This window comes from Hemitrygon akajei, chromosome 5 (genome assembly GCF_048418815.1).
Source record: "Hemitrygon akajei chromosome 5, sHemAka1.3, whole genome shotgun sequence".
NCBI lineage: Eukaryota > Metazoa > Chordata > Chondrichthyes > Myliobatiformes > Dasyatidae > Hemitrygon > Hemitrygon akajei.
The window spans coordinates 62505029-62531363 of NC_133128.1; the positions used below are offsets into that span (position 1 = coordinate 62505029).

The 26335-nt window shown below is 41.9% G+C and overlaps 1 long non-coding RNA gene across 1 annotated transcript in view; it reads left to right on the top strand.

Moving 5' to 3' along the window:
• LOC140727314 (uncharacterized) overlaps window positions 1-25546 on the top strand; it is a 130909-nt gene extending 105363 nt beyond the window's left edge. Inside the window, exon 3 of the long non-coding RNA XR_012098823.1 lies at window positions 24862-25546. This is a non-coding gene — a long non-coding RNA (uncharacterized lncRNA). The remainder of the gene's footprint in view (window positions 1-24861) is intronic.
• Window positions 25547-26335: the final 789 nt, after the last annotated feature.

Consider the following 26335-nt stretch of genomic DNA (forward strand, 5'->3'; position numbering starts at 1 on the left):
CTTTTCCACAGACTTTTTCAAACTCCTGAATCTTTCCCTATACGCTTCTGGGACTAATTCATATGCTTTGAGAATATTTGTTTTCACAATATCATAATCTAATGCTTGCGCAGCAGTTAAAGCTGTGTAAACCTGTTGTGCCTTGCCTTTAATCACACTCTGTAACAACACTGACCATTTATCTTTCGGCCACTCTGACATCCGAGCAATAGTTTCAAAATGTTGAAAATATCTTTCCACCTCTGTTTCACTAAATGGAGGGACCAATTTAATTTCTTGGCTAGCAACAAACGGTTTTCTAGAATCAGAAGACTGATTCTCAGACCTTAAATTCTCCATTGCATATTCAAACTCTCTCTTTTTCTGGTCAGATTCCAATTTATAATGCTCCAACTCTGCTTTACTTTGTTCCAACTTCATTTGTTCAATTTGCAACTGCATCTCCAGATTACTTATCGGAAACGATTCTAAAATCGATTCATCAAAACCACCCGAAGCCACAAAATGTGATGCGATTTTTCTCTGTATTACAGCTTTCGATGTAGTCGCCAAAATACCTTTAAGTTGCAATCTCTTAGCAATCTCAGATACTTCAGTTTTTTTCGCCGTCGCTAACAAATCCGCGTCTGGCGAATCCAGAAACTCATCAATATTCATCGTTGCCGAATACCACTCACAAGCCAATCAAACAAAAAAAAATCGAGCAACCCCCGTTACCAAAACACCGATTCAAAATCCAAAAAGCACTTTAAACTCAAACGATTCAATTCCGGACGTAGCCCCCATAATTAATGTTACGTATTCAGGCAACAATAAATATAGATGAGATAGGCAAGGGTTTTTATAACAAATAACATGTTTATTAAACACTGAAACAAACCCCCTCAAAAGTAAACAAACCCAAACGTAACCGGAAAACAGCTGCTGTGCGACACATTCACAGTTCTTAATAGCTTTGCAGTCCCAAACAGTCTTTAAAGCGGTATTGGGAAAAAACAGTTCTTTAGAACGATATGCCGAAAGTTCAAAAGCTCACAGTACTTTTAAAAGGAGAGACTTTTTAAAGCGATGTAAATTCTCTTCCACGTCGATGTCCTTCGATTCCCCGGCGTCGAACTTTCCCACGAAGAATTTTATAAAATATAATGGCTCAAAAGTACTGACCTTTCTTCCCACACTATTCTCAATCCTTTCTGGTCAACCCAGGGATTACCAACGAGAATAGTCAACGAAATCCTTCCGAATGAGGATCAAACAAGGTCGAACTCAATCCACCTTCGAAAATCGATTCTCCTCGATCTTTACCTTCCAAACTTTTGTTCACTCTCCATCAGCAAAGAAACCGTTGGCAGTGACCTTTTAAACTTTAGGCATTATATAAAACTTCATTTTTAACTAAACTGCGTCATCACATTAAATCACGCAGTGACATGAAGTCATCTTAGCAAATTCCGCCACGAACTGCCCCACCTGACAGGGTGGGTCTTCCTTTTATACCCTGTAGAAAAAACTTGTCACATGACCTCTACTGGCGGGAAAATGACATCACTCCACCATCACAAAACCATTACCTCATGTCCAGTATAACTTCAACCCCAGTCACGTGACAAGGGTACCACTGTCACGTGTCACGGGTACGTAACAATATATTTTGATGTAATGTTCAAAATTACAAATCTCAACCAATAGACATATGCATATTACCTGAAATATTAATAATCAAAATTAAATATTCAAACAAATCCCACCCACTTTTAAAGTTTTGTATTAGTGCTGTGTGATTGTTGTGATTGGTGTTGATTACCTCTGTACCTAAAAAGATGAGGGTAACATGTCTGAACAACTGGTGTCCTGTCACACTCACCTCATAAGCAAATACCTTGAGAGGCTGGTCAAGGACTACATCTGCAGTACGCTACCACCCCCACTGGACCCCCTACAATTTGTCTATCAACACAACTGATGGACAGATGATGCAATAACCACAGCTCTCCACAGCGTCCTTACACATCTGGAGAAGGGGGATGCTTATGTGAGAATGCTGTTCTTGGACTACAGTTCAGCATTCAACACCGTAATTCCCTCCAGGCTCGACAAGAAGCTCAGAGACCTCGGCCTTCACCCTGCTTTGTGCAGCTGGATCCTGGACTTCCTGTCAGATCACTTGCAGGTGGTAAGAGTGGGCTCCCTCACCTCTGACCCTCAACATAGGAGCCCCCCAGGGCTCTGTCTTAAGCCTCTTCCTCTACTCACCGTCCACAGCTCCAACCTGCTACTTAAATTTGCAGATGATATTAAATTGATTGGCCTCATCTCAAATAATAACGAGGCAGCCTACAGAGAAGAAGTGGTGTCAAGAAAACAACCTCTCCCTCAATGTTGCGAAAACAAAGGAGCTGATTGTGGACTACAGGAGGAATGGAGACAGGATCACCCCTATTGACATCAATGGATCTGGGGTTGAGAGGGTGAACAGCTTTAAGTTCCTCAGCATCCACATCACCGAGGACCTCACTTGGTCCGGCTGTGTGGTGAATAAAGCATGGCAGTGCCTCTTTCACCTCAGAAGGTTGAAGAGCTTTGGCATGAATCCCCAAATCCTAAGAACTTACTACAGGGGCACCATTGAGGGCATTGTGACTGGCTGTATCACTGCCTGGTATGGGAACTGCACTTCTCTCAATTGCAGGACTCTGCAGAGAGTGGTGCAGACAGCCCAGCATGTCTGTGGATGTGAACTTCCCACTATTCAGGTCATTTACAGCAACAGGTGCATAAAAAGGACCCAAAGGATCACTGGGGACCCGAGACACCCCAACCACAAACTGTTCCAGCTGCGACCATCTGGGAAATGGTACTGCAGCATTAAAGCCAAGACCAACAGGCTCTGGGACAGCTTCTTCCACCAGGCCATCAGACTGATTAATTCATGCTGACACAATTGTACTTCTAAGCTATATTGACTGTTCTATGGTATATCTTACTGTCCATACTATTTATTACAAATTACTATAATTTGCACATGGCACATTTAGTTGGAGATGTAACGTAAAGATTTTTATCCCTCATGTATGTGAAGGATGTAAGAAATAAAGTCAATTCAATTCAATCTGAAGGGCTAAATATGATGTATCTACTACATTGCAGTGCTACTGAATCTCCCTTGGTGAGTCTGAGGACACACAGCGAGGTCAGATACACCTCACCTCCGGCAGATTCATGGCAGTGCCCATCTACAAAAGTCTGGAATGTGCTATTGCCTGAACTTCAGTTGGTTATCAGTTCTCTTTGGAGTGGCTGACTCTCCTTATACACATTTAGTTCCATTACTTCAGGTCAATGACCTTTCATCGAACTCCGATATTAGCATTTTTAAGCATTAAATGAGCTGACCCAGACTTGGTGAGTTGATAATGATATTTCTTGCTTTACCTTGTAGTAACTTGATTGGAAACCTGGCCTTAGTGTTTCAGCAAGCAGAGAGATATCCAGCTAGAGAGAGAAAAAAAAGACATTACTGCGATTCTTGCTTTCACCTTAGGAAGACAAAAAAATCTTATCTCACAAATGTCTTACTGGTAATCTGGAAGTGCAGTTAAAACAGGTACGACGACAAAGAAAGTTGAATACAGCTTCAAGGTCACAGGAAATGTGATACTGTGGCGGTGTGCTACACGCAGCGCTGAAATAACGACACGGAGTCGGTGAGCTGCAGTTGCAAAAGAGGTTTATTCAAACTTCCCAGCTTTGCTTTAAAGCCTTCCTGATCCCGCCCTCCCCGGGTGGGAATGCTGTAGGGGGCGTGTATTCACAGTCCCGTCCCACGCGTGGGCTTTTCCCCTTGCTGGTGAAGCAGGCTTGGCACCCTCTTTGGGACCGGCCTCAAAGCCGGTGCACGCCGCTTTGTGAGCCGGTTCGAGTGCGCTGGGAAGTGGGTCACCACATACCCCCCCCCCCCCAGAACCGGCGATACACCCCCCAATGTCCTCAGTCTGGGTCGGACTCTGTTTGGGAGGTCTGCCTCTGCGCCGCGGTGCCTGAATCTCGACCGGCTGCGCCAAGTCCATATGGGCCGGTTTGAGTCGGTCCACTGTGAAAACCTCCTCTTTCCCCCCAAGGTCCAGCACGAATGTGGACCTGTTTTTTCTGATCACCGTAAACGGCCCCTCGTAGGGCCGCTGTAGTGGTGCCCAATGTCTGCCCCGTCGCACAAAAACAAACTTACAGTTTAGCAGGTCTTTGGGTACGTAGGTTGGGTTCTGCCCATGCTGTGAAGTGGGTATGGGGGCCAGGTTACCGAGCCTCTCACGTAGTCTGCCCAGGACTGCTGCGGGTTCTTCCTTTTGCCCCCTTGGGGCTGGTATGAACTCTCCTGGGACGACCAGGGGTGCGCCATACACCAACTCGGCCGACGAGGTGTGCAGATACTCTTTGGGCGCCGTGCGGATTCCGAGCAGGACCCAGGGAAGCTCGTCCACCCAGTTAGGCCCTTTGAGGTGGGCCATGAGAGCCGACTTCAGGTGACGGTGGAAATGCTCCACTAGTCCGTTCGACTGTGGGTGGTAGGCAGTGGTGTGGTGCAGCTGAGTCCCCAACAGGCTGGCCATAGCTGACCACAGGCTGGAGGTGAACTGGGCGCCTCTGTCGGAGGTAATGTGGGCAGGTACACCAAAGCGAGATACCCAGGTTGCAATCAGTGCCCGGGCGCAAGATTCGGAGGTGGTGTCGGTGAGCAGGATCGCCTCTGGCCATCTTGTGAATCGGTCCACGATAGTCAGGAGGTGCCGCGCTCCACGCGACACTGGCAAGGGGCCCACGATATCCACATGAATGTGGTCGAAACCCCGGCAGGTGGGGTGGAACTGCTGCGGCAGAGCTTTGGTGTGCTGCTGCACCTTAGCTGTTTGGCAGTGCATGCACGTTTTGGCCCATTCACTGACCTGCTTGCGGAGTCCGTGCCAAACGAACCTGTTGGAGACCATCCGGATGGTTGTCCTGATGGAGGGGTGTGCTAAGTTGTGAATGGAGTTGAAAACGCGCCGCCGCCAGGCTGCCGGGACGACGGGGCGGGGTTGGCCGGTGGTGACGTCACAGAGTAGGGTCCTCTCACCTGGGCCTATGGGGAGGTCCTGGAGCTACAAACCGGAGACTGCAGTTCTGTAACTCGGGATCTCCTCGTCTGCCTGTTGCGCCTCCGCCAGCGCTTCATATTCTACCCCTTGGGACAGGGCTTGAATGTTAGGGTGGGAAAGGACGTCCGCCATGACATTGTCCTTTCCCAAGACATGCCGGACATCCGTCCTGATCCCGCCGTCCTTGAGCGGGAATGCTCTAGGGGGCGCATATTCACAGTCCCGTCCCGTCGTGTATTTGGAGATGTAGGACAGGTGTCGCTGCTGGCGGGACGACCAGGGGTCGGATGCTTTCAACCTAATGACTGGAGTTTCATTCCTGATTGGGCCAATTCCCTTACATTCTGCGCTTTACTGAGTGATACAGCCTGAAATTGGCCCTTCAGCCCACTACAACAATGCCTGCCTTTTTGCCCATTTACACTAAACCAAACAGAGTTACAATGATTCCTACTTTTAACCTCAAATGACTAACAAATCCATTGTTTGCTGCACATCTGGTGCAATCAAGTACTTAAGAAAGACAATTCTGAAGTTATTTTTAAGAGGGAAAAATAACAGAATTCATTTGTATCTTAATGGTCCAAGCATTGTTGGATTTTTTTGCATTTGTGTACAGATTTCCCATTGTACATGCAAAGGGTAAATGATGAATGATTCATAACGTGTACCAGAAATGGGTAGTAATGCTGCTTAATTACAATATGTCCCTGTGTAATTTGATATTGATAAAACCTATCAAAAGGACAAAGCAACCTCTTATGACATCTGTTTTTAAATAGTTTTTGAGTGGAAATTAATTGTCAATAAAGCCAGATTTGAATGTGTGACACAAACCTTCAATTTTTATCCATCTGATTTCTGCCAGTCAGTCAGCAGCCTGTATTTAGCCCAGGCATCCTGGAGGACACTAAATTGGCAAACAATTACATTGGTTAAAAACACTATTGAGAAAGTAACATGATTGCTCATTGTTGTTGGTGATATATCCAATGGATCTTGCAAATGGTTGCCTTCTGCCCGATTAGATGCTGTAACGTTCTCGCTCGGGTGCGACGTAACGCCGAGGTAAACGTCGAGATAAACCAGAATCAATGCAAACAAGGCCGCAGTAAGATTAACCATTTACTGTTCACTCTTCACATTAACGTATGGTGAAAACTGTTGAAAAACAATACAAGATTGGTACAGTGTTTGTTTCCTTCTAAATATCACATTTACATTGTGAATACTTGCAAAGGTAAAACTACAATAACTACATTACATTAAAGTGCAGCATACAGTCAGAATCTAGCTGCTCCATTGACTGCTTTAGATACACTTCAATACAAACTATCCCGACTCTTTAACTGATGAAAACATAAACCTTACTGACCGTCGTTACTTTTAACAGAATCGGCGTTAACATTTTAACTCAACATATCGATTATCTAATGACTTACAGCGTTGCTTTCACTGTGTCTTTGGTGCATAGAGAAACCCTAGCCGGCGTTATGGTGGCACATGTGAGTGACCCCCACCCTTGCGTGAATCTCAAACCGGTAATTTCCCACAAGACGCGGCGAACCCGGATGTGACGTCATTGCAGCCGCGATGTATTACAGACGAATAAATTGATTTAAACAATCCTAACTTTAGCTAAAAAAATGCTAACAAATTACTAAGCGAAAATATTATAAACTAAATAACTGCCATAAAGGCAGCACACTCCCCGCTTGACCTTCGTAAGGTCACAATGAACATAATACAAACTTCAGTCTCTAAATCAGTCATTAGGTAGAAGTAGAATGACTTCTGTAACGGGCCTTTGGTAAATTTTCCCATCGCCTTGGTCGGTAGTTTTCAACTCGACTTTTCTGACATGTCCATCCCTACTAGGGAATGTGGCAGTGATTCTGGCCATTGGCCAGCAGTTGCGGGCGATTTGCTTGTCCCTGAGCAGGACTAAATCTCCAACTTGAAGGTTCCTTCTCCATTGCTTTGTGTACAGGTTCTTATCAGAGAAGTCCCCTGGTGGAGGGGCAGCTCCTGCCTTCTGCGTAAGGAGCATTGATGGCGAGAGTATGAAGGGGTTTTCCGGGTCAGAAGACACGGGTAGGAGTGGTAATGCATTCATAATGGCTGTGACCTCTGCCATTAGTGTGCACAGTACCTCGTGGGTCAATCGGGTGCGTTGCTGCATCTCAGGTTTCCTTTTCAGGGTTCTTTGCAAGGACGTGAACCGCTTGACTGCCTGCTCTTTGTTGTTTGGCAAGCACTGGCGTGGTTCTCTGAAAGGTAGTGGGGCGACCCCACTATTTGCTTTGTCTCTGAAGACCTTGGTGTCCTCTGTTTTTAAGATGATGGCGTCTTGAGCCGATGGAGCAAGTTTATTATCATGCTCCTTTTGAGCAAAGACTGACTGACCCAGTGTCTCGTCAGTTACTTTGCGCTTGTTAAAGCCTTGTGGTGCTTCCTGGACGCACATGGAACTTGTGCGGGGTTGAAGAATCGTATGGCAGCTACTCTCTGGCACATTGGTCTTGAGTGTGTTAACCGTTGATTTGTGTTCGTTGCCAGGGCACACCTCTCCTATCACCACCCAGCCCAGATCCAGGCGTTGGGCAAAGGGGGCGTCGTGTGGTCCATTGACCTGCTGCCTATCCTTGTGTACCTGGAGAACATCCCTCCCTAATAGCAGGAGTATTTCTGCTTCTGGATCCAGCTCTGGGATGTGTTTGGCGATGTGGTGGAGATGTGGTTGGTGTAGCACCGCACTTGGCGTCGGGATCTCAGTGCGGTTATTCAAGATTTTCTCGCACTCTACGAGTGGAGGGAGACAGATGAGGACTTTACCATCCAGGGACTCGATCTGGAAGCCTTCGGCCCTCCTTCCGTAAGTTTTCATGTTGCCTGAGCAAGTTCTAAGGTAGTATGGGAACTGCTCACTCTCAATATTGAACAAGTTAAAGAACTCTGGACTGACTAGCGAGCGGTTGCTCTGATCGTCCAGAATTACGTAGGCTTTGATGGCCTTGTCTTTGGCTCCCTTAGGGTACACCTTAGTGAGACAGATCTTCGAACAAGAACGGCTTGCCTGAGCTTGACCGCAAACATCCGTACAGCTCGAGCTGACAACGGTTGTCCTGGAGTGAGCTTCTCCCTCCCCGCCGTCCTGTTGTGGAGGTGAAGGAGCATTGTCGGTTTGCGGTAACGGGCCAGGATGCATGGCCCCGTCGTGATTAGTGCTATTACATTCCGGGCACTTCACGGTGATCGTACACTCTCTAGCACAGTGAGAGGTCGAGGAACAGCATCTAAAACATATTCCTTTCTCCTCGAGGAGGGCCTTCCTCTCTTCAAGGGGTTTTTCGCTAAATGTTCTGCATCTTTTGAGGGGGTGGGGTTTGTCATGCAATGGACAATTCTTGCTAGGGTCGTTGTTAGTTGTAAAGACTTCAGTCTTAAGCGCTGAGACTGGTTTAGTAATGTTGGAATTATTCGAAGTGGATTTATCTGGCTTGGTGTAAATTGTACTGCTTCCTGGACCTATGAGGCTAGGATCATTTCGCTTCTTCGCCTCCTTGCACACAAACCTAGTGAAATACTCGAAGGGAGGAAATCGACCTTCGTGTTCTTCCTTGTAATCTGAGGCAACGGACAACCACCTGTCCTGCAGCCCAAATGGAAGTTTGTCCACGAGTTGTCTAATCCCGGTTGGAGTGTCTAGGTATACTAGACCAGCTGAGTAGCCATCTTCTTTGGCGCCTTGAATCTCCATGAGTAAATCTCCGAATTCTCTTAGCTTGGTGTGTTCCTTGGCTGACACCTTAGGAAAATTTCCCAAACGTTGGCATAGCGCCGCCTCAATAATTTTGGGGGCTCCGTAGCCCTCCTGAAGTCTCTCCCATGCTTTCTTCAATACTAGCTCGGGTTTGTTGATGTACACTGAACGCATGCGTCTCACCTGTTCACATGATTCTTTTCCCAGCCATTTTGCCATAAGATCCAACTCCTGGGTTGCTCTGAGCTGGACTCCGTCGATAGCGTTGGTGAATGTGGAGTGCCATGCACGGTAATTTTCAGGTTTATCGTCAAACTGGTATAGTCCTGAAGTGACGAGATCCCGTCATGCGAAATACTGTGCTACGGGTTCGTCTGCAAGTGGCGTGCGGGCTGAGGGAACATGTCCGCAGGTACGCGACTGAGGGCGTACATCTGTTATGGAATTTGCTGGTCTGGACTCGGTCTTTGCCTCTCTTCTCCCCAAATCTGGTAAGTTCGGTGTCGAGAAATACTGGTCATGAGCCCTTTCATTCCTGGATTCATCGCGGAGTTGTGAGGGTAAATTATCTTCCTCGGATGGACGTGATGCCGTCAGGCCTCTCCGAGACTCCTCATGAAGTGGGACGTTATCGAATAAGTAAGGAGAGGAAGAAAGAGTCTTCCGTTCTATTTGAGATTGGACATAGTCGCTTGTGCGTTCCAATCTGATCTTTTCTGAGGTAGATTTTCCGTCAACCGGATCCTGCATTTCTTCAGCATCTTCTATTAACTCTGCTTCCACCCTGGCAGCTGCTGCTTCTCGTTCTAGCTTCAGCACTTCTAACTGTGCCTCTACCCTTTTCCTTTCCAACTCGTTTTCGGCTTCTCTGGCAGCCTCTTCCTTCTGGTTTTCGGCTTCTCTGGCAGCCGCTTTCATCTTTACTTCTAATTCTTCTTTGGCAAAGCGCGCTCGCACCTTGGCGGCTTCTGCTTTAGCTCTTGCTTGGGTGGCCTTACTTGATGCCTTACTGCCCCTGTCGCAGGATGGCGACGACTTTGGCAATGACTTGTTGCTGGACCGAGTTGACATGGCTGCACTTTAGACACCTGATAATGCTGCTTTTTCACTGTAACGTTCTCGCTCGGGTGCGACGTAACGCCGAGGTAAACGTCGAGATAAACCAGAGTCAATGCAAACAAGGCCGCAGTAAGATTAACCATTTACTGTTCACTCTTCACATTAACGTATGGTGAAAACTGTTGAAAAACAATACAAGATTGGTACAGTGTTTGTTTCCTTCTAAATATCACATTTACATTGTGAATACTTGCAAAGGTAAAACTACAATAACTACATCACATTAAAGTGCAGCATACAGTCAGAATCTAGCTGCTCCATTGACTGCTTTAGATACACTTCAATACAAACTATCCCGACTCTTTAACTGACGAAAACATAAACCTTACTGACCGTCGTTACTTTTAACAGAATCGGCGTTAACATTTTAACTCAACATACCGATTATCTAATGACTTACAGCGTTGCTTTCACTGTGTCTTTGGTGCATAGAGAAACCCTAGCCGGCATTATGGTGGCACATGTGAGTGACCCCCACCCTTGCGTGAATCTCAAACCGGTAATTTCCCACAAGACGCGGCGAACCCGGATGTGACGTCATCGCAGCCGCGATGTATTACAGACAAATCAATTGATTTAAACAATCCTAACTTTAACTAAAAAAATGCTAACAAATTACTAAGCGAAAATATTATAAACTAAATAACTGCCATCAAGGCAGCACAGATGCTTTAGAATAAATATTTCTAATTTTAACTTTGATCAAATGAGGGTGGTGAAGTGAAAATGAGACCAAAGCAGTGTGAAAAATAGTCACAGCTTTCTCAATGATATAACGAAGTTCAGTAAATATACTGTATTTTACAAATAAAGTTGAGTCACCAAAACTGGAAGAAGGACATAACTAGCATGAATTGGGCTCCAAGGAGAGCTGTTATGCTAACAGTTCATTGTACTAGGTCATTGTCAAACCAGCCAATTCTGATTTGTTTTATAGGTATATACAGTGGATTCTCGTTAATTAGGACACATTGAGACCAGTACATTTTGGCCCAATTAAGTAGCTGTCGCAAACTAACTTCTACTTACCTGGGCAACAAATTATGTATTTAAACAAAATACAGGACAAATTGGAATAGTACTAATACTACAAGTGTACTGTCTAACTGTTTATTAGTTCCTATTGGTTATTGATGGAGGAATTCATGCAGAATACACTGCCATGTTCTTTTGATTGACTGTAAATGAACAAAATTAATGCAGACACCTGATGCAGATAATGGACTGACCGCATACAGTGCTTTTGACTATTGCATTCTTCAAATCTTCATTTTCATTTCTAATATTCAAGATGTTTGTTGACACCTTCAAATTCTTTGAAGTTTCTAAACTTGAATTAGTGAAATCATTTCATTTTCACTCCCAGCAATTTCCAGCATCTCCAAGCCTGAATGCTTGAAACTGCAGTGAGCAAAACGTTTCTGAATTGTCTACTGCTTATTTCTCACTAACTAACGGTGACAAGAATCACTGCTTTTTCATCACAAATGCACACAAGTGATGCTTTTTAAATAAGAAGTGTTTGCTCTAAGTAATGTGTATTGTCTAACATCTGCGCAAGTTAGAAACTGTTTGGCAATGGCATAGTGTTCCAAATAAGCGATGGAAATCCATGCTATTTTCTTGATTATTTTTTGTTAATTATGAGTTGTCTCAAATAAACATCTGCCCTGATAAACTGATGGGCTAATTATCTGGAACCCATTGTACTAATATTTTCATATTTCCATTTCTGTAACTATTCTGTTGAAATGTGCGACAGTTTTGCTTTCAGCCCATTACTTTTGAATTCCAGAAACGTGCAGCCAAATATGGCAGTCATTTGCACCAGCCCATTTCTACAGATTGCAAGATGAATAGTCAGTGGTTGGCCTGGGATAAATCCACAATAGGATGAAATGACAAATTTACCACTCATACTGGTTAAGGTGTTTATTAGCTTTTTGTGAAGTGCAAATGAAGTTTTGCTCTCTGTGCCGTGACTAAACTAAATGTCCATCATATGAAGCCACTAATTATGTTTCATGTATTTCAAAAAATTTGATCTCAGCTGGTACCTGGATTATTTTTCACTTAAATTTGCAGAAAATTATTGTTCTTAAAATATTAAAAACAAATCTTTTCCTGTTTTATGTTATCCTCTGTGATTTGGAAACATTGGCCCCACCGCTGGATATGGAACCAACAAGGATTCAATGTACCAACCAAACAGATACAAATAAAGATGTAATAGACTTGAATGGCATGATCATTGTCTTTTAAAACTCAAAATGAGTTATAACTATAATGTATGGTAATAATAATACAAACACAAATCACATATTAATATTCAGATCCACTTTATCTTTATCCAAGGCTTTGACTGGAAATGTAATCTGTTTATCTTGCAAAGCAATTCCTATGTCACCCAAGTTGATGGACTCTGTCATCATTTCAAGTTATGTTTTGCAAATATTTCTGACATTCTTCATCGCAAAAGGAAAATCCTGAGAGTAATAACATAAGAAATAGGAACAAAATAGGGTAATTTGTCTCAAAGAATCTGCACAGCTATTGGATCTTTACCTTGAAGGTATTGAATGGTATTTCTGCTGGTTTATTTGGTCTCCATCAAAAATTGTTCTCAACTCCTAACAGCAAATGATAGAACATATTTCAGTAGAATTGCTTTATCAGAGTTATTCATGGTGTAATTTTCTTTTTTCATTTCCTGTTGAGTAAAACTAGTAAAACTCTACCAGTGCTATAAATGGTAGATGTTGCCGAGTTTAAGCAAAAATGAAAAATGCCAGAAATGCTCAGCATGTCAGGCAATATTTGAGAAGAGAAAACCAGTCAATGTCAAGCCAGCAATTTTATATCACACCCGAAAAGTGAGAAAGCAAGTGTTGGAAGTTGTAGAAAAAGGAATGGAAGAGATAACAAAAAAGATGTTTGCAAATATGATGCAACCAGTGTTTGTCCAGGGAGCGTTACTTCTGGATCCACCAGTTAGAGAGAACAAAAGAAGTTGTTGGAAGTGTTTGATGCAGAATACTGCAGTCTCAGGAAATCTGAAAGGCAATCAGACAGAAGGAAATTTGGGCTGTTGCAAGTGGATGTTTAAATCAAAACTGGTCAGATCCTCTAGAAAGCAGATGGGCTGGTTGCCTGAATTTTTATATTGAGCCCTGATGGAAGCAGTCTCTGTCCTTGGCTACTTAAATTATCTGTTAAAAGGAAAAGTTTCCTCTGAACTTGCAATGGTCAAAGACAGAGGTCAGAATGGACACGGGATGGAGAATTAACACAATAGGTGAGTTCAAACTAGGGTCAACCTTGCTTATAGATAAGTGGTTTGGTCAAGAGCTCAGATGGTGGGGAATCATTATTGTTTGAGTGTTTCTTTTGGGTGGAATATTGGTTTGCGTATGAGCCATGCACAAAGTAACAGTATTTTCTGGGTTTGTCCCTTTTTTTTACAAGACAAATATGATATGAATTTTCTATTAGCTCAAATTTTCCTGAACCAAAAACTGGTATTGGGAAATCCAGATGATGTGCTTGGAGTGGCCAAGCTTTTCAATTTGTGATTTTGATACTAACAAGGTTCTCATTGGACAATTAAAAAAGAACTTGTACTACTGTGGTGCTTTTCATGATCTCAGGATGTCCCAGAGCACTTCACAACCCATGATGCACTTTGGAAATCAATTAATGATGTAAAATAGAAAAAGAGCAAGAACCTTCTGTGAACATACATACACAGTTTGTGAAAACTGTCTAGATGTATGGCAACCGAAAATCAGATTATCATTGAATTGAATTGAATTGAATTGAATTTCGGTGTATTGTCATTTAGAAACCACAACTGCAATGCAGTTAAAAAATGAAACAACGTTCCTCCAGAATGATATCACAAAAGCACACGACAAAACAGACTACACCAGAAAATCCACATAGTGTTTGGCAATCCCCAACTCCTGAGCCCGGAGTGGCTGCTGTGCATTAATATCGCGCTACCATCTTAGCGCGTTCCCCGGAAAGGAGCTCCAAATCCACCAGACAAAACAAGACTACTCAGACACATCAAGTCAGGAGACCAACTCTACCACCCTACAAACCAAAAACTAAACCTAAAAGAGCTACACAAAACCACATAGTTACAACAGTGCAAACAATACCACAATTGATAAAAAACAGACCATGGGCACAGTAAAAATAGTCCAAAGATGTTAAAAGACTATAAGTTCGAAAGAAACCACCACACATTTTCTACAAGTCCTCAGGGTCCCGATTGACTCGTCATCCCACGCAGGCGGCAGAAGGGAATACCCCCGCTACGGACTTCCACGGCGCCGCCAGACTCAGCCTCACAGACGCAGCACACAATGAAAGCGACCTGACCGCAGCGGACTCCGAGTCTGTCGAACCTCTGAGCCTCCGACCATCCCCTCTGGCACAACCTCTCTGAGAACTATCCTCTGCTGAGTGCACTACGACACCCCTGCCACCGGCCACCAGCAACGCGACCCCGAGGACCGGGGACCTGTTCTTCCCAGAAGAGACCTGGTCCTCACAACAGCAGCAGCAATGAAGAAGGCCTTCCTGGAGATTTCCAGATGTTCCTCTGTGCTCCCACGTCCGTTTCTCATCAGATTAGGATTGCGCACAGCACCCCGCATAAGAGTCGGAATCAGGTTTTTCTTTTTACTGACATTGTGCCATGAAATTAGTTGGTTTGTGACAGTAGTACAATGCAGGACATAAATTACTGATGTCATAATAAAACACTGCATAAGAGGGAGGAAGAATGTGAGTCCTCATTTCCACTCTAATGGTGTTAGTGACAAGAGGGTATGTCCTGGGCAGTGAGGCTCTGTAATGATGAATGCTGCCACCTTGATGCACTGTCTTTTGACCATGCCCTTGATGGAGGGAGGCTTGTGGCCATGATGGAGCTGGATGTGTCTACAACTCTCTGCGGTCTCTTTCAATTCTGTGCATTCGAGCCTCCATATCAGCCAGTGATATAACCAGTAGAATGCTGTCCACCATGCATTCATGGAAGTCAACTAAAGTGTTTGATGACATAACAAATTTCCTCAAGCCCCTAATGAAGTAATTTTGTGAATTGTCTTTTCATTGCTGTGATTTAGCTTGGATATATTGTGTTTTCTGCCATTACATTTACTCAGTCTATGGTCCCCGTTACTGGTCAAAGTTATTGTCCTTTAGGCCGAGTCTGCCCATCAAGACTTTGCCACCTCCAAGATGAGCAATGCCATCACCCCCATTGTCTTGCCTCTCCTCACATCCACAAATTATTCTTTCTTGTCCCTGTCCAATTCTCCGTTTCTGCCACCCTTAGAAAAATGCAAACCACAACTGTATAAAATCAATGTTCATCTTGTCCCTCTTATTTCTTTTTGCCCTGAATTTTAAATCTATTTTCTTCAGTCCCTGAATTATCTGCTGACGGGAATAGATTCCCCTATTTACTCTGTCTAGCTCTTGTCATGATTTTGCACATGTCTATCGAATCTCTTTTCAACCATCTCAAGGAGAACAGGCATTATATTCTGTTTAACTTTATTACTGAAACCCCTCTTCAGCATCACAGAGCAGAGTGCAGCACATTAACAGGCCTTTTGGCCCACTAAATCTGTGCTAGCCATAAAGCAACATCATCCTTGAAACAATTTAGTAGTTGTCTTCTGAAGGATTTTCACATTTTCCCCCAAGTGAGGTGATAAGAACCAGATGCAATACATGTACAAGATGATGAGAGGCATCGATCATGTGGATAGTCAGAGGCTTTTTCCCTGGGCTAGCATGAGAGGACACAGTTTTAAAGTGCTTGGAAGTAGGTACAGAGGAGATGTCAGGGGTAAGTTTTTTACTCAGAGAGCGGTGAGTGCGTGGAATGGGCTGCCGGTGACGGTGGTGGAGGCGGATACAATAATCTCCTGGATAGGTACATGGAGCTTAGAAAAATAGAGGGCTATAGGTAACACTAGGTAATTTCTAAGGTAAGGACATGTTTGGCACAGCTTTGTGGGCCGAATGGCCTGTTTCGTGCTGTAGCTTTTCTATGTTTCTATGTTTCATTTGTGGTTCACATAATGCTAAGTCATGTAATTCTGTTCATCAGAATGTTCTACCTTTGTTTCTTTTAATAAATCTCAGGATCCAATATGCTTTGCTCATAACTTTGTTAATACATTTCATTTCTATTTGTGGATGCGAGTGGAAGGAACTTGAGAAGGTGTTCAATTCAGTTTTCACTTGATTCTTTAGCCAGAGTTAAGAAATGCAAAACCTAATGAAGCTAATGAAAAATGCCAACTTCTGTTGTATAGTCCAAAATGACTGTATGCTAGTGACAATGACTATCTACTTTGTTACAGCCTTCCAAAATAGGGCCTTGGTCTAGCTTCCTGAAGGTGCTATGGGCTACACAGATGTTTTGTAATTGATCAATGCTTCCACTTACCTGGTGGTGTAAGTAAACTAGGTTTTCTGGAAACCACTTTTATGCTAAAGTGCTGTAATAATCCAGTTGAGCAAGATAGTTCCAGAGAACTACCACGGAGCTGAAATTCCTGTTGTAAAGCTTTTATGGTATTTCGGAAAATGCAAATAAAGTTCACTCAGCACATATTTGCGCTGTTATGGAAAACTGAATATTGAAAAGGAATTTGCATGTTGTTGGTTTGCTCCCCTTCTGTATTCTGGTAGTGCTTTTAATGCAGCTAAAGGAATAATTGATACATCATAAATCAAACAGTAAAGCAATGTTACAACTTCACAGTGACACTGGAAGTCATCTAACACCAATAACAGCACCTACCTCGGTGGTTGTAATTAAATCAGAAATGCCATTTCCGAATGTGTGCATGTCTTGGATACTGCTGTGACAGGGATCTACGTGCATTAAAACTCGGGTCATTTCATTTCCATGAGGTGGTAACTGACCTTAATGACCCTTCCTGATCTCCCATGGTAGTATTTCTATTCAGTGTAAAATATCCTACAATTGAAGGTTTCATTTTTTTTCATCCTTCTATATTGAAATGTGCACTTATGCCTACAGGGATTTACTGGGGATGAAATATATAGCAGTTCTGGATTGCTATTGCCAAGGTTTATACGGTAATAACTCTGTTTAATGACCTGATTCAATTTTGCAATCCTGTTTTTACATACTCTGCAGTCTTTTAAATGATAAGACCTCTCCTGATTGCCATTAGATTAGCTTCAGTTCAAAATGCATATGGATTTTAAGTCATAAAATTACCAATAATTGGAAGTTGAGATATTCCAAGCTGAATTGCTAATGCTAGGAGCTCTGAGTAAAATTTTACCAGTAATTGGGGCTGACCATTTTCATTAGAGCATAGCATTTCCAGCTATCGATGCACAACCTTGCTATTATTAAATAGATTGTCACCCATTAATGGAATTATTTGTAAGAAAAAGCAAAAGAAAGATGTAGAGCACTAACGTGGCACAATTCTGAAACAACATATTAAACATCTCACAGAAATGTTTTTTAACCACCTCTGCTGCTTCTAAAGCAGGCCACATAAATAACCCTATTTACAGCATCCTTATATGATTAGATGACACATGAAACCAGTGATCTTGAAGCTCTTCTGAAACTCTCAAGCTTTTAATCTTTGGGTATAACTGAAAGAAATTACCTGCTTAATCAGTTCTGTCTGAAGTGAAATGCCTTTTATCTGGCTTTGTTCTTAAAGCTGATCAGAAGATCTTAAGTGTGTGGAGATTGCTGCTCTTTTTGTTAACGTTTATACTGCAGGAGACATGCACTGAAGCTGACACTCCTGAAGCATGGATGATATGCTAAAACGAATCTGAAAGTGTCGACCACAACTCTTAATTATATTGCTGTCTTTCAGCGAACTTAATGCATGCATGTGCACACATTAGTCCAGCTTTTGCTGCCTGTGACTATTGGAAGTCTGGCGATGTGTGCACTGGTGGAATAAATTGAGCAGGTGGTCCGTGGCATCAATGCTGATCTGATGCTAGACCAGTCATAATGGACCGCAGTGATCCATTTAGTCACATGTGTTGAGCATGCTGGCAAAGCCAGGAGAAGAAATTCAAGGCTCAGCTCCTTTTGGTTAGTTGCAGAAATGATTGATTATTGTCAAATTGATTGGAAGATTACATAATTGTGCAGACTTGTAGTTACTTGATGTTTAAGGAAGTTGGGGGAATTTGACGGTATGCAAATGAGCCTTTTGCCCACAGAGTCTGTGCTGACATTCAAACACCCACTTATTAGGTTTTAATCTCTCTACATTCCCTTCAACTTTCTTCTGACTCTACCACACACTAGGAGCAATTTACAGTGGCCAATTAGACTTCTAATTCTCACCCTTTGGTTTGTGGGAGGAAGCTGGAGCACCCGGAGGAAATTTGCAAGGCCACAGTGCAAACTTCACACAGACAGCACCCTGATGTTGGAACTGAACCAGTTTGCTGGCTTAGTGACTGGGCAGCAACTCTGCTGGAGCTTGAATGTGTGCTGATGCTGATGGTATATTTGGCTTAAACATGTTGCTACCAGATAGAGATGCTTTGGTGGCTAGTCCTTTGTATATGCAACATAGCAAGAAAAAATCTGCTGGACTAGGGATGAGGAGAGGTGAAAGACTCTCAGCATGTGGGCCCTTACACAAAGAGTCATTTGGAAGCAGGCTTCTTACCACAAGTAACAATGTGTAACAAAACTTCTCAAAGGATGTGGTATAGGAAAGACATCATCAAGCTAGAGGGTGCAGAAGAGATTTATGAGGATGCTGTCGGCTCCAGAGATAGAGGGAGAAGTTGGCCATTATGGATCTTTGGAGCACAGGAGAATGTATGGTGGCCTCAGATGTTTATAAAATCATGAGGTGTATGGGCAAGATGGATGGTCCTTGGTTTTCTCTAGGATTGGAGAGCCCATAGCTGGAGGGCACAGATACAAGGTAAGAAAGAAGAGATTTAAGAGGACTGAGAGTCATCTTCCTTACACAGATGGTAGTGAGTACCTTGAATAAGCTGCTAGAGTAAGTGGTCAGTCCAGGAAAAATTGCAATATTTAAGAGGAATTTGAGTAGGTGGTTGGAAGGGATGGGCTTGGAGGTTTATGGGCTGAATGTGGGCAACTAAGACGAGCAGAGAGGATTCTCACTGGAATGGACCCATTGGGCCAAAGGGATTGTTTCTATGCTGTATTTCTGTGACTCTGAAGTGCTTGTCGGGATATGTCATAAATATGCAAAGTGAGAAACAGTCCTTCTGGTCCTTTCCAGCTGGTATTGCAGGCATCAGTAACAATACTCAATTTCCAGCACCCTTCTCCAGAAAGAAAGTACAGTAAAGGAGTCTCCATGCACAAGGATAAATATAATTCATATCCTCCTTAGGGAGAGGTCAGTGGGCAGAGTGAATGTAAGATTTTTTTGAAGACTGCAGGCTTCTCAATTGTTCAAGAATCTATTAATTGCTTGCCTATTGCCTTGAAGTGAGTCTCAAGGATCCCACTTCCTGAATGTGCACAGGATGGAAAGCATAGATATAATATCAGGATGGTCAAAACCCAATTACTGGAGAACAGACAATTCCAGCCCTTCAAGTAGAAACAGAAAATGTTGGAACTATTCAGTAGATTAGGCAGCATCTGTGGAAAAAGAAACATCATTGGTGTTTTGGGTCAGAAACCTTTGGTCAGAAACAGGTATTTTTTCAGATTTCCAGCAGATTCAGTTTCTGCTTTCCATTTACTTCCTCTATTTTTAAGATTCCATGCTAGACGAAGGGCGGTGACTTGGTGGAAGTTGACATCCTCTTTACCACTGGCTTCTTGACCAGCCTAAAGCTTTGTACGATAGAGGTGTGTAACAGCATCTCCGGGACTGTCTTGGAGTAAGCCATCACGGTACGGCCTTGAGACATCTAATGTATATATGACTTTGAGTGCGTATGCAGTTTTGGTCTCGTTATTTAAGGATTTACTTGCCTTGAAAATGGCATAAAATGTTCATGAGATTAGTTCCTTATATGAATGGGTTATTGTATGAAGAAACATTGAACAGGTTGCACCTATACTCTATAGATATGATGAGGTATTATTAAAATGTGCAAGATGCTGAGTGCACTTGAACGGGGTAGATAATGAAAGAATATTTGCTCTCACTGTGGAAATGTAGAACTACTATATCTTGTACAATAGGAAGAAAATTCTTTGTTAGCTGCTGCGATTTTGTGTCGAAAATCCAATATATTGTTTGGTGTGCTGCAAGGATCAATTTTTGGCCCATTAGGTCAGATTATTTTAAAGCACAAAGTGAATTACCACAGCTATGCAGATGACACAGCTGTATTTGTTACGCCAAAAGACCCTGGGGCTTTAAACCCTCGTTTGGTGTCTTATTAGCATTACAGAATGGATGAGTTTGAATTTCCTTAAATTAAATAAGGAAAACAAAAACAAATTTTGGTTATTGGTAACAATAAAAATGTGTGAATCTTAAAAATAAACTTGATCATCTGGCCTTACAAATTAAGCCAGAAGTAAAGATTTTGGGCATTATTATTGACTCTGAGCTTAAATTCAAACCATATTATTAAAACTGTGTTCTTTCATTTAAGGAACCTTGCAAGAGTTCGGTTTCTTATAACATCTCAAGATGCAGAAAAATTGACACACATTTGTTTTTAGCTGATTAGACGTTTATAATGCACTCTTTTCCAGACTGCCTAAAACAGATATAAATTGGCTGCAGTTTGTTCAAATGTAGCAGAAAGAATCTTAATCAAAAGAATAAAATCTGAGCACTTTTTCTGGTTTTCATCATTACACTGGCTGCTTATGTCCTAAAGGGCCCATTTAAAAATACTCTTAATTGTATATAAGTGATGCACCATCAATAACTCTTGGAGACGGGAGGTGGACGATAGGCTATTATTAGCAACAGAAGGGAGCACGGCATCTCGGAGACTGAGGGAGGAGCAGTGCCTCCAATCGCCTTTATACAGGGGTCTGTGGGAGGAGCCACAGGAGCAGTCAGCAGGGGGCGTGTCCAGACAGGTATACATAGTTTACCACAATAAGGTTCCAAATAATGTATATTTTAGAGTGTCTATCCCCTTGCATCCCTAATCGTAATTTTAGATTGGCAAATGCTGGTTTGCTTATTGTTGTTTGAGCTAAGTATATAAGTAGTGATGTGGCCTTTTGCTCTTGTGCACCAACAATCTGGTGACTGAGATCTACTGACTGAGATGCACCAGGCTGGTACTGTGGAAAAATTTCAAAAGACTTTTTAAATCCTACTTTTTAAAATTAGATCTATATAATGCATGTTGATGTTGGTTACATTTATATAATTTTGTATATGTGATTATATCTTCTTCTATATAATGTTTGCCTTATAATTTTTAATTTTATCTCATTTTTATGGCTAGATTGATTTACCTTTACAATCTATGTAAAGCACTTTAAACCTGCATCTTAATATATGAAAGGTGCTAATTAAATAACTAGAGGCATTGCTTCACAAATAGAGTGTCACCCATTTAAGATGGTAATGAGAAATTTCTTCTATCAGAAGGTTTGTCAATCTTAGAAATTTGCTACCTCACTGAGGTGTAGAGGTGGAAGCGTGGAATCTCTACAAGCCTCCCTCTACCAGATTTTTAGATTTTAGGTGAATCATGGATTATGGAGGTCACATAGTAAGGCAGAGTTCAGAATCAAGTTTAATATTAGTGAAGTATGTCATGAAATTGGTTATTTTGTGGCTACAGTACAATGCAATACATAAAATACTAAGCTACAGTAAGAAATATATATATTAAATTAAATAAATAGTGCAAAAATAGTGAGGTTGTGTTCATGGGTTGATTCATTATTCATTCAGAGGTTCGATAGCAGAGGGGAAGAAGCTGTTCCTAAAATGTAGAGTTTGTGTCTTCAGGCTCCTGTCTAAAGGTAGTAATAAGAAAGAACATATTCTGTATGATGGATCCTTCATGATTAATTCATTCAGTCTAAGTTTGGATTAGCCATTATATTTCTGAGTAATGGACTAGTTTTAAGGGATTAATTTGGGCCTGTGTTTCTTACATTCTTATGTACTGTTGTTCAGATAACTCTAGAAACTCTTTGCAGTATCCTGGTCATGCTTTTGTTCACTGTTTTTCTTTTAAATTTTAGTCCATTGTGACTTGAATAATGTTTAACTAACAGTCTTCTTTCTGGATTATGATATTTGTTTTTATTGGCTTTCATTATGTTGGCTATCCATTTTAATAACAATGCAGCTGTTCTAATGGTGGCAACAGTACCAGTAGATTGGGACTTGTATGCTTAAACCATTGTTTTGCAATTGTCGTGTTTTAATTCTGAAGCTATTTAAAGTTATAGTTTCGGGGAAAAGGGGGTAATATGTTACTGCATGGAGCGCATTAATTAAAAATGAATTGTGACTGACTGTCAGTACAGTTCTGATCTGTGATTCTGAGGAGATTATCCTGTATGTACGTTGGTTGATAAATAAATTAGGAGATTATCTGAAATCAGCTGACACTACTGATTGGAGACTTGCAAAGCTGCTCACCACAGTTTGAGAGCTCAGACCTGCTGACGGTGCTGCTGCTAAGTACTACTCATCTGAAATTTGTGCTTTGAATGGCTTGTGTAAATTATGCAAAATGTGATGCATAATAAAGGCTTTTGCAGAAAGATGACGATCAGTTTGGCTGTCAGGGTTTAAGGTGATCAGCAACACGACTTCATGTAAAGAGGAAATGTTGCCCAATAATTTCATGGGTGTACCTTCCGACCAAGTGACCCTTTGGTGTGTGGTACTTTAAAAAGTCTACCTCAATGTTGGAATATTTCCACGTTGCCAGAATAAACCAGAATGTGTGCGGTTTTACAAAGCTGTTGAATTATTGTTGTTAAAAGTGTTTGTTGTTGTGTGAATGAAGTTGCTGGAGAAAAGTGCAGGTGGATATGAAGCAGCTTCTTTATTCGACAAAACAAGACACAGCTGGTATCATATGGAGGTGATTCAGGTCTTCCTATGCCCAGCACTACACACATTTTATGTACTAAAGATCAAAGAAAATTCAGGACAAGTCAAACAAATCCATATTTACAATCTTCCCACCATCACACTCAAAACAAGTGTTAATCACTGTCACATCCATGCAATAGAATGATGATTGGATTGGATTACATGCGTATGCAGACCATCAGCTAAATGCCTGTTACCTGGTCTACCTGGTCTGTGAACCTATTGCTCAGAGCTGCATTAAAATCAAACTCACAATTCATATCTGAAAACTGGTGGCTGAAGTTATCTGCTAAATGTGGTAAACCCAAAAACCGCTCTAACATATTGATTTAAAATATTTCTGTAAATTTGCTATTGGCATGAACCGTGGAACATTTCTCTTTTTTTCTGTGCCTTTCTCACCCAGGTAACCAATGCAACAGGATTTCATATTGCAGAAGTGCACTCACTGAAGTCTTACTACAAGACATTTATTTTCAGTCCTCAGTTTGTTGACCCTATATTTTAAGTGTGCTTGGCTGAATATACAGAATGGGAGTATATTACTTTTGCAGTGATTTCATTGGGGAAAAATTGAGGAGTGTATATGTTGCATCTGTATTTACAGGATTGTTCAATGGCTCAACCATTCTTTGCCAGATCTCAATTAATCATATCAAGTATTCTTTCATTATAATTGCTCATAATCAGAGGATTATGCAACACGATAATACCTCTGGCTTCTTTTGTCTGCATCCAGCAGCCGTATCCTTAAATCCATATTCTTTGTTCCATCCTATTTAACAACTATTGGTGTAAAACGTTCATGAACACCTTTGCCATTGTGACTACATCCCATTTTTTTTACTTCCCCCATCCCCAAAGTAAATATCTGCCAGTATTCTCCAAACACACATCTTTCTCAAATTCTTTTGACGTCCTTTCAAACTTGTTTTATCCATGTTTTTCAAGTGCTGAACTGAATTATGGATTAGCTAACTTCATCCTTGGCATTGATGGTAACCAATAATGATCTGTTTGGGTGTTATCCCCCTTTCTTTAGAATTATTCTTCAGCAGATCTGTTTAAAATCATATAATTGACACCCCTTTTCTTATGAACAGCCACCCTATTTCCAACCTCCTTTTCCTCCCCCAAAATCTGAAATCTGCTTGTTCCTTCATCTCCATCTTCAAACCTCTCTAATCAATATTCCTCACTTTCTAAATCATAACACATCCCATATGATGGTCATCATGATCTCCTATCCTTCCTATTCCATCTTTTCCAGCTTGTAAGATTTGACATGGTTAAATACCCATGCCCCATTACCACCCACCCTCCACTTGCTTGGACTGAAACTGATGACTTCCAATCTAAATCTAATTATCCTAAATGATTTGAAATGGAATCTCTGATCCTATATTCTCTTTGCAAAGACAATTTCCACCTCTTTAATGTAACCCATGTCCGCATGGCCTTCACCTATAGCAATATCTCCAGATATGACCATTTTAGTACTCTACTGGTTGGCTCCACATTTATACTTCTGAACACATCAAATTACTTTTACTGTTCTTTATCATTGACCTTCACCGACAGCTTAATTTAAATTCCCCTTTGTCTGTTCAAATCTGACTGATCTCAATCCACTGTCTTCCTTTGCGTTTTCTCAAACTACAACCAGGAGCTTAGGAGAATGACGGCACCTAACGGTGACTCCTTTGCTTGCATCTTCGGAAACAGCTCTATTTCTATCTTTAATATCTCTATTTTTCCCTTTCAGGGTTGTTTTGACCTGGAGTTCCATGCTGAGTTCGGTTCTTTGTGGGAATGGGGCCCGCTCTTGGGGCCTCATGAGGGGCTGCTGATCGATATGCCAAAGGTGCAGCCTAGAAGACTAACATGCCTTCAGGGTTCCAGGATTTTGTGGCTTTGGACATCGGTGCGCAGGAAATCTGTGTGTTGTCGTGGGAGATGGAAAATCGAAAGCAGCGAACTGGCTGCTGACTGTGTGACCAGAGACCAGAGTTCTTTAGGCACAGAGCTCGGAAGAAGCGACGCAACAGACTTATAACATTGTAAATCAGTGAGTTGTGTGTTATGTCTCCCCTCTCTCTGTGAAACGGGAACACCTCTTTTTCCCTTATTATGGAGAGAGAGAGCCTGTGGTATGTCGAATTACTGGGTGAACGAATAGTCTTTGGGGTACTGCAAGTCTGTGTCTTTATTGATGCATTACTGCACACTTGAGTGCTCGGTGGAGGGCACAATGCTTTTTTTGCTGGTGGGTGGGGTGTCTTTGCTCTGCTGCTGCTTATGCGTGTGCGGGCTTTGGGGTTCTAACATCTAACTGTCATTCATTTTTTGGGGCACTCCTCTGTTTTCATGGATGTTTGCAAAGAAAAAGAATTTCAGGATGTATATTGTATACATTTCTCAGACATTAAATGTACCTTTGAAACCTTTGATATACTGGTATCTCAATTAGCTTTATTATCACTGACATATACCACAAAACTGGTTGTGTTGTGACACAAGTCTTGGTCTTGCTGGTGGTGTGTGTGAGGTTGTTGTTGAGACACTTCTACAGCCAATCATTCTCACTCCTCATTGCAATCTGAGATTTTGCCAACACCAGCTGCAGTTTGGTGTTTGAACTATGCCAAACCACACAATCACGAATGTAAAGAGAATAGAACAGAAGGTTAGGCACACATCCTCAAGGATGTATTGTTCTGTAGATTTGAACACTTGATTTTCCTTTTATTTCCTGCAAGTTTGGCAATTCATCCCGAACATTGCAGCTCCACTTCTCTCTCTTCCTAAAACACTTTGTAATTTCCTCCAAACGCTCCTCGTATCATATGATCATCCCCTGCTTTGCCTTGGCAATGTCCAGTAGTCCTTCTGCGTATTGTCCTTTTTTGTTTTATTACATCAGACTCAAGTTTAATATAACTGATATACGTCGTGAAATTTGTTAATTTTGTGGTAGCAGTACAATGCAAAACATGATAAATATAGAAAAACTCTGAATTGCGGTAAGTGTACTGTATATTAAATAGTTAAATTTAGATAAGTAGTGCAAAAACAGAAATTACAAAAAAAAGCAGTGAATTAATGTTCACGGGTTCAATATCCTTTTAGAAATTGGATGCCAGAGGGGAAGAAGCTGTTCTTGAAGTAGTGTGTGCCTTCAAGCTTCTATACTTATTTCCTGATGGTAACAGTGTGAAGAGGGCATGTCCTGGGTGATG